This window comes from Amblyomma americanum, chromosome 11 (assembly GCF_052857255.1).
Source record: "Amblyomma americanum isolate KBUSLIRL-KWMA chromosome 11, ASM5285725v1, whole genome shotgun sequence".
NCBI classification, from domain to species: domain Eukaryota; kingdom Metazoa; phylum Arthropoda; class Arachnida; order Ixodida; family Ixodidae; genus Amblyomma; species Amblyomma americanum.
In genome coordinates, this window is record NC_135507.1 from 122,623,636 (window position 1) to 122,636,114 (window position 12,479).

The 12,479-nt window shown below is 48.2% G+C and overlaps 1 protein-coding gene across 1 annotated transcript in view; it reads left to right on the plus strand.

The window, feature by feature from the left end:
* Positions 1 to 903: 903 nt before the first annotated feature.
* Positions 904 to 12,479, plus strand: part of LOC144111515 (piwi-like protein 1) — a 98,209-nt gene continuing 86,633 nt past the window's right edge. Inside the window, exon 1 of the mRNA XM_077644840.1 lies at positions 904 to 999. The gene's annotated coding sequence lies outside the window, so the exon portion shown is untranslated. The remainder of the gene's footprint in view (positions 1,000 to 12,479) is intronic.

The following is a 12,479-nucleotide window of genomic DNA, read 5'->3' on the forward strand; positions in this document are numbered from 1 at the left end:
GGCCCTATGTCTATACGGCCGCCAGTTTGATGTCGTCATGGGTCATCGCACGCTTTGCTGGCTGTCGTCTTTTAAAGAGCCGTTCGGACGCCTCGCCCGCCGGGCTCTCTGCATTCGAGTGACATCCGTGCAACCTACCAACCTGGTCGCAATCACAGGGGCGCCGGTGTTCTGTATCGCGCTCCGCTTCCCAGCGATGCTGCAAGCTCCTCGGCCGCAAGTCTCGTTCTCGAACCCCTTACCGTCGCTGGTACGCCTAAGCAGCAGCGGAAAGACCGACGGCATGGGTCCGTCGTCAACGTTGTCTCCACATCACAAGCGGTTTAACATTCTCGCGCACAGCGCCGCGAAGTTCCAAATTCCGCACTCCGGGACGGCCATCTCCAAGGTCCAACTACAAGCCTGATGTTCGTCGGTGGCTCCTAGGAATTCCTCGCCATTTGGAGTTTGACATTTGTGCTTCATTCTATGCCGATCCTCAGTGTGCACATGCTAGAGTTCTGAAAACATACAAACGGATTTCGCGGCGTTACTATTGGCACGGCATGTACGGGTATATTCGCAAGTACGTCCCATCCTGCCTCGCCTGTCAACTCCGTAAGTCCTCCGCCGCGCAAAGTCTGACCGACACCTTGGAGGAACTTCCATACCCTGCACGCCCATTCAGTCTCTTGTTGGCGTTCACCTGTACGGGCCACTGACCTACACGGTCTCTAGGAGCCGCTTGATGATCGTCGGCCATCTCATCTGGTATGCCGAAGCCACTGCGCTTTCCCGTTGGTACTTCCCGGGAAGTTGCTATCTGCTCTGAATGGAAAGAGCCCAGCAGACGGGACCAAGAAAGGAAGACACACACGGGGTATGTGTGTCTGCTCGCTGCATCGTTTTGTGCATCGACACGTCAAGCCCAGCGAGTCGCTTAGGGACAGTGGACGTGTCTTTCTTTTCAACATCGTTGAAACACTCCTCGTCGGATGTCGCATCGTTCATCGTACCAAGGTAAGCTACAATCCTATGTTACCTTTCGTGACGTACGCGTACGGCACTGCCACGCAGTCAGACGATAGATTTTCGTCTTTATTCCTATTGTATTGGAGTGAGCTGGCCACCCTGCAATACGGACCCTATCCAACCAAAAGTGGCAAAACATGCAAAAAATGTCGTCAACTGTCCCGTTCTTTTACCTCAAAATCCCGAGGCTGCCGAAAGCATCGACACGCACGACAAACCTGACGTCAACCTTTTCGTGTACACAATGACTAGCCTGGCTCTGGATCTCATCCTAGACGGCTGGATTGCCGTCGAATTAAATTCTGGGCACAATAACCTGGTCTTCATCCAGCAGGCGTCCCCTCAAGGTTTACTATGACCCGCTCCTTTTGCGGCCGCCAGATGTCGCCGGTTTGGCTCCCCTTCATTTCATAGCGGTTGTATATCGAACTATGATGGACGCGCCTAATATTGTTGTTGTTGCTGTTGTCCTCAAGTATAGTTAATGACGCGCACCGACTAGGGGGGGGGGGGGGGGGGGGGGATTGGCCATTGCACAGGCAACGACTGACAAACGGTCCAAAACATTTTGGAGATAAAAAAAGCAATGCTGATAAGCTTGTTTACATTAAGAACCGAACGTGAGATGGGATAGCAGGAGAGGTCGTAAATACACTATTTACATAATACATTTGTCCAAGTTGCCCGCGTGAACAGTCAATGAAGAAAAGAAAAACACACGCGCCCAACACTTTGAACACAATAGCTGGGGTGGGGCCCCCAGCTGTTAATCGTCCAAGGTAGCGCACCCGGAGCGTTCGGTCACTGCGCGATACTACCTGGCTAAAAAAAAAAATAGGACGCAAAATTGCATCTGGGGACGAACGCTTAGAATCGAGCACTCGCGTTTGTATTCTAATAATGTGGCCTTAGAAACCCGTAAGATGTCCGTATTCGAGAATATTCTGAAGGTGCGGTTGCAGCCCATAATAGAGCAATGGGTTTGTTTAGTTTTGCGCCTAATAGGTGGCAAAGAAGGCGTACAGCCACTCCGTGACGACGCGCGCGACGCTGTCGGAGTGCCCGCGCGTTCCTGACGGAGAAGGCAGCGTGCGCGAAATTCCCCTCGAATGTGGGCAACAAACGACTTTCAAAGCGGTGGAATTCGCAGTTCAAAATCCCACTGAACGCATCGTTGAGTATTCACTTCCGTACGGGTTCGTATACACACTGAAGTGATGGCCTTCTAGCGGGGCATCCGCCTCGCATTTGGGAAGCGCTGGGTTCGATCCCCAGTACTGCCGGGTATACATTGGTTTTCTAATGGGTACAAGGTTACTCCTTGCATGGTGCTCGGCTCGAACATCTGAAGCAAAATGCTTGGCAAAAGGGTCGTGGATCAAAGAGTCGGGTTGACGGACCAGTGATTCGTTTCGCCGTCAAACAACCCTAAAGGCGCGTTCACACTTGAGCATTCGGCGGCGACAGCAAGAGCATTCCGCGGCCGCAGAAATGCTGCCTCGTTCAGACGTTATGGCCACCCCATCTTTGGTCCTCGTCTGCTCATGGCGTGCACAGATATGGCAAGAAAAAGAGATTAATCGACGCTGTCTACCGCTGCCCGGTTAGGCTAAATCCAGCAATTTTGCCAGACGTTACGCCTATTTTAGAAATTTAGCATACCGGAGACTTACTAGGTCAGACGTACACCGGTTTTACTACGGCCGTGGTTTTCTGTAGGAAACCTGTGCATTGACAAGACTTCCGTAAAATATTCTTTACAGCGTCGTGTCATGTGGGCTGCCATCTTCGATCACGTGATAACGCCGCCATTACACACATCCTAACTGCTCGTTGCGACAGCTGCTACGTCTGATGGTTCGCTTCCGACAGGAAGTGTTTCGGCTGATGTGGTTGTAAAGCTGTGGGAACACGGCACTGTGGTTTGGCATGACCTTCGAATGACATGCGGGAATGCTCATTGGATCTGCTGAGGCGTGAAAACATGATCGGGCTTCATGTCGCGGAGAGCCGCTCAGCATCTCGAGCCACTTCGAGCCAGCGAATAGATCGCCTGAATGCTTGTCTTTACAATCGCTGAAGGCTTTTCTGAATGCTTTTTGTTGTTATTAATGCGGCATCGCATATCCTTGTTGTAGTGTGGACATTCATGCAGACACCGCTCCAAAACGCTCACCTGCACATCGTGCGCATTTGTTTACAACCTGTTGTTAATGGTGCTTAGGAAACCTAAAAGCTTTTTAGAGCTTTGTTAAAGACAGAAAAGCGACAAAAATAAATATACATACAAATGTTAACCATCATAGTAGCAGTACCATGCATCAGGCAGCCTTCCCGAGATGGCGTTCACACGCACTTCACAATTACTGCAGTCTCACATGTCGCTCGATATTCGGACATGAAAAAGCTCGAAGTCTCGTTGGTGGTAACAGCTTCACTCCAGCGCTGGCCTGCGGAGTCACTTTTAGTGACTGTCTCGCATGGATAGCGAGGAAGTGACAAACCCTCAGCACAGCAGCAGTAACGCAAAGGATTTATTCCGAATATGGTCCACGAAAACTGCGCTACTTGGAGCGAAGTTCAACAGTATGCCGCACCTAGGCGGCATGTAATACACGGACTGACGCTAAACGTTTTTCCTTCGCATGGCTGCGCACTGCACAATCTACAGTTGCGGTATGTGGGAACACTATAGACGTCCTTCTTTTCCGTTCCTAATTTGTCCTCTGGCGCTTCTGTTACTATTTTTCGGAACACCTCAACTCACGAGCAATGGGGTCTCGCTACTCAGGCAGACGCAACAGCAGAGCAAGTAAAAGCACGTAGTGACAGCTTCAGTGGCGGAATAACTTGTTCGCGGGGCTGTACTGTGCACTTAACCCTCGCAGATTTTCCATGATCAAAACCTGTCTTTCTATATTGGCTATCTGACGCTGGCGAATGTCTTTGTTGCTTTCGCCCGTACCGAAAGAATGCATGGCGAAAGGGCGCAAACAGGTGCAGCACGACCATGTGCGGTTCGGTTCCGTGAAGCCCGCAAACGATCGCATCCCGCACCTTTAAATCTGTGTCGGAATTCATGCCATCCACAATACAGCACGTATTTCCTCTACCTTTCTACATCTCCGTAGAGAGAACACATTCTGAAGAAATACGCGATATTTTCACTGCTGTGTCGACGCGCACATGCCAGCGACTTGGATGGATGGATACGGCTGAACCCTTTACATCGGGCGGTGGCTCAAGCCACCTAGCCGTGTCTTGTGAAATTTTACTCCTGTCTTGCTTTTAGCCACCAATCAGATAACCTTCGCTTGGTTACTTCTAACCTCTTAAAATCCACTTTCCCTTCACTACCCTAAACCCCAATGCCTTGGGTAAGTCAGCCCCGCTGCTTTCCACTGTAGGGTGCAGCCCATTATGGCGCCGTCTTCTGAGCGAGCCGGTGGCGCCATCTGGTTTCAAACGGAAGAATTGCGCGTTGAAACAGTCTTTACGTGTCAGCTAGCCCGGCTCCGATATGCTGCAGAAGCATCGATGAGTTCGGCCTAGTGGCGCCATGTAATCGTTAAGAGGGGAACCACTCTTGGTCAACAAGAACCGACGCTTCTCATAAGCCTGAAATGGACAAAATCATCACCATAAAAAAAAGAAATAGAGCAAATTCATCAATCATACGTTTTTTTTATAGGCAAGACGAGACGAAGTGACAGACCGTTGCCCCAATTCTAACAAATAACGCGCTGAAATGGACCGTAACAATGTCGAATCGTGTCCGAAGAGAGGCGTCCTGCATTGAAGGGTGCCCCCATGTTTATCGTCGCGGGAATGCAACTTCCTAGAAGCGGCGCCAGAAGTTTGGCTTGAACCGATCAGGCTTTCAACTTTGCTTTTCCGTGGAATCTCTGCCGCGGTGGCGGATTCTGCTCGCTCTCACTGCCGAATCTTCTTTTTATTGTTTTCTGACGACTATATGGATACTCTTCAAGGGTGTCGCCTACCGAATCGGTGGCCTTGTGGTAGAGCATCCGCCTCGCATTCGGGAGGTGCTGGGCTCGATCCCCAGTGCCGCCGGGAACCCACCGGTTTTGTAATGGGTACAAGTTTCTCTTGTCCTGGTGCTCGGGTACCCCAGAAATTGGCGAAATCTTGGAAAAAGGGCTGTGGACAAAACCCGTGGTTGACGGGCCAGTGATTCGTACCGCCGTCTAACCATGGTCCACAATTGAGAGGTTTCAAAACCCACTCCTGGCCCTTTTTCTGTCGTCAGGCATGAGAGTTTCTTTTTTTTTATGCTCTAGCACTCCAAAGCGAAGGCCTTGTGGCAGCAATGCTTTCGATCGCCAATCGAACACTTACACAGTGCTTTTTTATGCTCTAGCAGACCGAATCAATGGCCTTCTGGCAGCTAGAGCTTATCCACCTCACATTGGGGAATTTCGTTCCCAGACCGCCCGCCTGCGTTATTGTTGGGCGATGTCAGTGATCCTATTTTCTTCGTTTCACCTTCGATAAGTAATCGTTTGCAGGTAGCAGAGAGCAGCACCATATATATGTATATCCCTAATGCTGATAGCTGCGGCCTTTTCTACGGTCTTCATTCGAATGATCGCCTGATGTAGACAGCACGCGATTGACGGCAGTCTAGTCAGGATGGCTGCTACGAGTAACTTTATTGAGGTTCTTGAGATAGGAGCCCGATGGCGCAGTGCTCGTCTAATAACAAGGCCAACCTCTCGGTCTAATGACGATCTTGCAGTCGCTGCGAGTGAGCGGCGGAACGCTGCTGCATGTCTGCGCTAGGTGTGATCCATTTCGTCTTCTTAATTTGATAACCAAACCAACTAATTTGATAATGGTGTGCCAGGGTGGTATTCTCTCGCCTTCCGGATGAGAATCTGAACATTCATTGTTGTCGTTTAGCGGTATATCACCGATATTGGACTCTTTCACGTTGGGGCGCAGATAATCGCAAACTCGCGCACTTATCTTTCACAAAATATACATACCATTTGTTCCTCTGACTTCTAGCCCTCCACTGCATTTTTCCTATGCCATGGTCATCTTTTCAAGCCAAACACCTCACGTGCCGTACTTCTTTAACATCCGAAAGTTAGAGAAATCTGCCTCAAGTCACTGCAGCTGAATTGTGGTATACGGGTTTCCAAGGATCTCGAAAAGTGATGTGTATCTCTTTCTGGTGCTGTTATTTGCTCGTTTTTCCCTAAGCCCTATTGCGTTTTCTCTTGACCTACTTGAATTATATGTACCTTCTCTGCATTATTAAATACAGTATTGTGCGTTTTTATCGTGAAGACTTTCAAAAGTTTCTCCGCCTCAACCGCTAGCTCATTTGCGATGAAACTGCACACAGAGCTTGCGTATTATGGTAACTTTTGTATCGTAGGAAGTTTGACAACGGTACTTACTTAGTTGAGCCGTGCATGGTGCGAAAACATAATCGTCTACGTAGAGATCGGCAACCAAAACCCGCAGTAGACGCTTTTTCGCTGAAGGGTGGCAGTGGCGCCATCTGTTTGCGGTAGCGAAAAGCGTCAAGACAAGGCCGTCGAGGAGAGCGTTGCAAGGAGCGCGGGCCATTTGAATATGCCGTTCCTCTCGTTTCGTCTGCTTCTACTGAAGCGCTTACAACATTTTCGACTAATTAAGCGGAAAAATAACAGAACAAATGATTTAACGAGGCTTTACTTTTTAAAGAATATTGCTTGCAATGCTCGCCTCGGCGGCCTTGTCGTAATGGTTTCCACTGCCCAAAACAGATGGCGCCACTGCCGCCCTTCAGCGAAAAAGTGTCGCCTGCGGGTTTTGGTTGCTGATCTCTACGTAGACGATTACGTTTTCGCATCATGCATGGCTCAACTAAGTAAGCACCGTTGTGAAACTTGCTACGATACAAAAGTTACCATAATACGCATGCTCTGTGTGCAGTTTCACGGCAAATGAGCCAGCGGTTGAGGCGGGGAAATTTTTTAAAGTGTTCACGATAAAAACGCACATCACTGTATCTTTGTTTTGGACTGCTCCATGCTTTTACTCAAGGAAAAAAACTTATCTGAATATCCAATTTTGCTTTCAAATATTTCATTCTATTCTTGTTCCCCTCTCCTGCACTGTTAACATCCTTGTCAGTGGAACCTTAACCTCTTCTAGCCTGAATTTAGCATACTGCATAAAAATTTATTTTTGCTGTGGCTTTTTATGTTGTGGTTATGAGGAAGTTACACAGCAACTTTTATGCATGTCGGGGTTTTAGGAAGAAAGTTACGGCTATGTCGCGAAAACGCGACAACAGGTCGTAATGGATCAAAAAATGTTTATTTTCAAACACACTTCAGAACTCATTTCTTTGAGCTCAACACATTTGTATCTCAGTTCTTGTGAAAAGAAATGAAACAATTTGAACTTTTTTTATACACAGATGAACTTTGCACTTTGTGCAGAAAGAAACAGGTTGGCCTTTGCAGCCAGGCATCTTGCACCGTTGTCGTTGCTGCGACACTTCAGGCCAGTGGCCAACATTGTCTTGACGGACTTCAGCATTAGGTGTTGGAGCTGCTGGTCCTCTTCTTTACTTCTTCTCAAGCTCTGCTTCCACGGAAAGAGACGGCCGGCCTCTCTTCTTCATCATGTCCTTGTTCTGATTACAGAGGCAGCTGGCTAGAGAAGCTTTGAACGCTAAAAGATCCAGTTGTTTCTTTGGTATTGCTAGAGCATCACAATCCCTCCGGTAGAGCAGCCAGCTGCTCACAACAGCCATGTCAACAAAATGAAAAAAAATCGCAGGTAGAATTTCTTCGACTTAGAAAACTTCTGTAGTACGCGATGAGCCCATCTAGAAGGTCGACTCCACCCATAAAAGTGTTGTAAGTCTTCACAATGGCTGGCTGCTGAACTTCGCATCTTCCTTTCTTTTTGCGGTCATACCGCTGGCAGCTTCCTAGAGGCTGGGCACTCCCGAATGTGCTGGCAATATTCACTCCCCGGCTGTCGTACCACTTCACTACTCGGACTTCGACCCCTTCAATAGTAGCCTGCCTCTCCACGTGGCTTCCTGTACCGTTCTTCATTTCTGCATCGCTGGGCAGTCGGCATCCAGAAATCCTGTTTGCGCGTGCAGTTCCCATAACTGGAATACCGCGCTGATGCAAATTTACCAGCAGTTTTATGGATGTGAACCAGTTGTCAAAAAAGAGCAAGTAGCTCTTGTTCACTGGGATGGAGCGCGAAAGCTCGAGCACAACATTAGAGCTTGCTCCAAGGTCAGGTAATCCAGGAACAGGGCGGATGTCCCCTATGTATATAGAGAAGTCAGAGACAAGTCTGTGGGTGTCGCAAAGTACAAAAATCTTGTAGCCCCACTTGTGAGGCTTGCTAGGGACGTACTGCTTGAGTGACGAGCGGCCTTTGAACGGAACAATTTGCTCGTCCACCACCAGCATCTGTGACTTTGGAAGGATTTGAAATTTGAGCAGCAGATTGTCAATGAGTGGTCGAATTTTGAAGAGCCTGTCTTTGCCAGCATTTGCTTGTAGGAGATTGTTGTCGTTGAAATGAAGGCTGTTCTTTATCGCTTGCCACCTGTCACGTGACATAACTTCTGCCACTTTTTCTACTCGCATCTCGCGGTTCCAGTACATGCGCGATTGCGGAAGCCTGTATATGGACATATACATTGTGGCCCCAAGAAACTGCTCCAGTTCAGCGCGTGTTAGGCATAGTGCTTTGTTGGCATTCTTCTATACTGCATAGAGATTGGACTGGTCTGTAATCTCGTCAAGAAGCTTGCCGTCAAAAAAATACCGGAAGTACGCAATGGGAGCTTTCGGCTCATCTGGAGGGTCTGGAAGACCGTCTTCCCATTGAGGGTGGCATGTCCGCGGATGGTTCACTTGCTTCCAGAGGAAACTTCTTGCGCTTGACGTTGACGGCTCTTCCGTTTCACCTTCTTCATCTGCAAAAAAAAAAAAAAGAAATCACTGCTAGGTCGGCAAACCACACTTGAGAAGCCATACAACATTGGCTTGAAAAAAATGGCTGGGGCTTAGCTAAGGGCCTGGATATCTCGAAGCGAAAAGCTGCGGTGATCCGCGATAAACACGCGCTTGCGGCGAACGTCAAACCATGACGCATAGCGCGCGGCAGCGTGCGCCTGTTCTATGGGCAAGCGCGCCTTATATACCTCTCCTTTCAAATGCGCACTGCGCACGGCTGCGGCGAAAGGTCAAGCGGTGGCGCGGAGAAGCGACGGCACAGATGGGCAGTAGCCTGCGCCGTGCGTGACGTCACTAGTGCTCCGACGAACGCTGGCTCACGCGAAACGCGGTGTTGACTAGCGTAGTGATGCTTTTCGCTTCAAAAGGAAAAGACGCGCCACTGCAATACAACACGAAAGAACGCTGATGGTGTTTCACATTGCAGCCGAATGCAACTCGCCCAACAAACAAAAAATTGCACACCTGTGTCGCTCCCAGACTGCCCAGATTGATCTGATGGGGCAGCGTGTTCTGTGTCAGGGCTGTATTCCGAATCGCTCTCGCTGAGGCAGCATCGAATAACTGCAAAAAACAACAATTACAGCGCTGTGTCGTCCGTTTCTTTCTCGGCTCTCTTCTTTGGCTTTCGGCCTTGCGCTGCTTCAAATCAAACAATTACTAGTTTTTTGACCACAAGCCGAGGAAGACGAAGTTGTGCACAAATCGAGACGCTACAGCCTGTTGATGCGAAAACGCGACAAAGCGACGCATGCTTGAAAAAACAACTAATCTTCAAAAACAAATTATTTACTTGATCTGCGTGCATTATTGAACCAAGTGCCCGTTATGCAAAGTTTTTTTATATTCAAAAAACTTACATACCTTGAATGGAGACGGATGTCAATGGATGGATAGTGAGAACTGTTCTTCGTCGGCATCAACTGGAGAAATGGCAGCCGTCAGCTCTTTACTGAATTGACGATAGATGGCGCTGCCTTTTCCACGTGTTGCCAGACATCTGTGGATTCCCTCTGAGCGCAGGGGTAGCGGCTACAGATGTTTTCTTCTGGTGGAGCGGCTTAAAACCGGTATGATGCGAAATCGCGACAACAGGTCATAAGAGGTTAAGGGCATTCTTAACAAATAAAATAGTTAAATAGCCTAGGCAAAGCTTGTTCACTGCGTAAAAAGCTTTGCCGCTTTCGGTAGGGTTCTTGCAGTTTGGCGCACTGCACCCCGTCATAGTTGGAGGCTGCCGCCACTGCACACTATCAAAATATATACAACTGGAGCGCATGGAAAAGGCGGGAACACACCGCAGCCGACCGCACCGGACGCGTCCGATCACGATGGCAGCCGAGAGGGTACTGGGGCCGGCGAGGAACCGGCGTAGCGCCTGGAAAGTCGGCTCCTCCACTTCAAACTGAAACAAACGTCGTCAGCAGAATCACGTGACGGCCGCTCGGCGAATGGCATCAAGAGCGGCGCGAGGAAAACAGTCGCGCAAAATCTGCTCCCTGCGGGAGCATATACAGGAAGACTATTTCAAAAATTATATAAAGCGCACTTAGGACAACAGACAAGGGAGACCAAACAACACAAGCGATTACTTGCAACTGCGCGTTTATTCGAGAAACACACAAAAGGAAGAACAATCACAAACAAAACAAAAGCCATCGCGCAGGCGTGACAGGAAAAGTGCTCATACAGGTGCGTCAAGATAACAAAACTCTCTTTCATGCAAAACCACCATAGGGTCGGCAACACACGTGTGCTGATTCTTACGAATGTGATAGGCCTCTGAAATCTCTCTGGTTAGCTGATTAGGGTGTCGGAACAAGATTTTAGTTTGGTCAAGCAAAGGCTTGCAGCCGCGGCATTTCAAACAGTGCTTAGCGAGATTAGATGAAGGCGACTTATTCAATGACAAAAAATGATCTTGCAAGCGCACATTAAGGCAGCGGCCCGTCTGACCGATATAGGTCCGGCCACAAGAAAAGGGAATGTGATACACCACTCCTTTTAACATCTGACATACCGGTTCTTGTGATTCACAGTGCAGCACCGCTTTCGTTTATCACATACACCGCTGCTAGAGCGCGCAGCAACCTTCGCACAAACACTACTAACTTTCTGAGGGGCAGAGAAGAGAACATTAACACCATATCTGTAACCCACGTTTTTTAGTTGATGAGAAAACCGATGAACATAAGGTATGACTGCAATATTTTTCTTTTTTTCCTCAGAACCCTTCAAAAGTGACCTATTGAACTCTTTTACTTTTTTGAGCACCTTGCTAGAAGCTAGAAACAGCACGTCCTCTGGAAATCCAGCCAATTTTAGTCTGTTCACTTGCTCGCAGAAACTTTCCTTCATTTCGTGAGGGTACGACTTGAGCAAAGACGATCCTAGGCAGGAGACAGCAATGCCGCACTTCACAATTTTTGAGTGATTTGATTGATAATTTAAGAGTGGTTTATCAGACCTCGGAGAATACCTCCAGCACACATGATCCTGCACGAAATGAAGTTTTGTGTCAAGGAACTGCAGGCAAACGTTTGTAGGAGTTTCAAAGGTGAACTGTAATCCACGCCCATATTCTTTAAAAATCTTAATAATGTCGACCACCCTCCTTGTAAATTCATGTCGGTCAACAAACACCAGATAATCATCTACATACCTGAAAATCTTTTTTGCAAGGCCACTCTGATTCTTTTCAATATAAGAGTCAACTCGAAACAGGAAGATATCACAGAGGACGGGCGCTACTTTCGATCCGATACAAACACCTGTCTTTTGAATAAACAAATGCCCATTCCAGTCAACAAAAGTAGAAGCCAGATAAAACGACAGCACTTCTAAAAACGAAGGAACGGAAATACCACAGGCATTGACAAAGCATTGTTCATCATTATCCTCGATAATGCAATCACTAACAAATTTCATCAGTGTGTCATGTGGCAGCGAGTAGAAGAGGTCCTTAACATCAATACTAAATGCAGACGCTCCTTTAGGATTATGATTCTTAAGGTAGTCGACAACAGCCAAAGAATTTGGCGTCTGATATGGGTCCGCTAAGGTAAGACCTTTTATGTGCTTTTGCAGGAAGCATGAAACAACATGTTGCCAAGTCGACCGCTCAGTGACAATAGCACGGAAGGGTATGTCGTCCTTATGCGTTTTGGCTGAAAAGAAGACTTCGAGCCTTAGGCCTTCAGCCCTTTTAACGCTAGAGCGCAAATTCTCTAGGTTTAAACGCGACAAGAGTTTCAGAGCATTTTCCTTGACCTTTGTAGCTTTGACTTTAACAGGTCTAAAATGTGCTTCCATTCCAGCAGCGGTGTATGTGATAAACGAAAGCGGTGCTGCACTGTGAATCACAAGAACCGGTATGTCAGATGTTCAAAAGGAGTGGTGTATCACATTCCCTTTTCTTGTGGCCGGACCTATATCGGTCAAACGGGCCGCTGCCTT